Here is a 1,784-nt window from a genome sequence, read left to right as displayed (position 1 = left end):
CATGGAAGATTGTTGTTTAGTCGTCACAGGCCAATTGGCCTACTAAAATTATGTTCTTTGTTAGTTCAAGAATATGTATGACATTCTTCAGTTCCGAAACTGACCCATTCAACTTGATCTTCACTAACATTTTCCCACAATCTCACAAGATTGTTCATTACCAAGATAAATTTTACCGAGATTTCCAGAGATATAATTCTCAAAGAGTTCTTTCTGGGAAGTTGCATGCAAAGATGCTCCAGAGTCTAACACCCGAGACCTTTCCTTGTTCTCCAAAGAACATGTCAACGCATCACTTCCTCCTAAGGTTGAAGCAATGTTAGCCTCATCTTTCACCTCTTGTTTCTTCGGGACACTCCTACATTGATTTTTGTAGTGGCTAGTCTTCCCATAGTACCAACATTCGATAGTCCTCGAGTTGTTAGAACTATGATGATTTCTAGACTTGGAAGGTCTCACTTTTGATTTATCGCGTCTGTTTCTCTAGTTGAACTCCTACCTCTTGACTCTGTATGCAATACTGAAGAAGTTGATGATTCACCCGACTCTTTTCAGCGAATCTCTTCACTGAGGACCAAGTCATGAACATCATCAAATTTTAACTTGTTGCTTCCTAATGAGCTACTCACAATTGTGACAATAGCATTCCAACTTTCTGGTAGGGAAGACAAAAGTATCAAGGCTCGTACTTCTACATCGAAATTGATTCCAACTCAACTGTGTTGTAACTATGTTGAGTTGATTTAGATGTTGTGTTGTTGATGCGCCTTCTGTAATCTATAAGTGGAACAATTGGCTCATCAAATGAACGTTGTTTGATGCTGATGGCTTTTCATACATGTTGCAAAGAACCATCATAAGACTAGTCATAGTCTTTTCCTTTGAAATATTGAAAGCAACATTATGGGATAATGTCAACCACATGAACCCAAGAGCTTTTCCATCAAGAAGGCTCCACTCATCTTCCTCCATAGCCTCTGGTTTCGTGCCTGTGAGAGGTTGTTGTATACCTTTCTGATACAAATAATCCTCTATTTGCATCTTCCAAAAGTTGAAGTCTGCACCATCAAACTTCTCAGTTTTCACCTTTCCTTTGTCAACTGCCATTGCTCCCACTCGAATATGACTTTCTCGGGATCACTTTTGACAATTTATGCAAACCGTCGAGACAAATTGATAACGCTCACTAATTTTCACTATTTGTGAGAAGTACTATTCACGAAAGTTACTATTCACAAAAAATACTATTCATGAAATCACTATTCGTGTGAATAGTACTCCCACAAAAATTTAGCAGAAAAGAAAACCAACCAGCTTTGATACCAGTTATTAGGAAACTACACAAAATTTCCCAGTCATATTCGTGGAATAAAGATTTAAATGCGCAATAATTAGCACAAACAAAATTGATAACGAAGTTCGGCCAATTATGTCTACATCTCCGGGCTGCTGCACACCTTTTATAGGAAAGGGAAATATATTGTGTTTACAAATACTCACTCTCACAAATCCACAATCCAATTACACCCAAGAATTTCTCCCACTAAGATTTTCTTATTTTGGGATTTTTCCTCACTACAATTGCTCTCAAAGTTGGAATAAATTTTCATTTGCCTTACACTGCTATTTATAGAAATTTTCGGCAGTGTGACTACATGTAATATTTCAACCACCAAAAGTTTTGCAACACAGCCTATGTCTTAGGCCCTTCCATTTTTTTCTTCATTCAATCATTTGCATTCGATGCCTTATTTTAAGGCTTTTTTATCTTTGACTTTTACCAT

The sequence above is a fragment of the Lupinus angustifolius genome, unplaced genomic scaffold (genome assembly GCF_001865875.1).
Source record: "Lupinus angustifolius cultivar Tanjil unplaced genomic scaffold, LupAngTanjil_v1.0 Scaffold_19_96, whole genome shotgun sequence".
Classification (NCBI taxonomy): Eukaryota; Viridiplantae; Streptophyta; class Magnoliopsida; order Fabales; family Fabaceae; genus Lupinus; species Lupinus angustifolius.
This window is presented reverse-complemented; position numbering follows the sequence as displayed.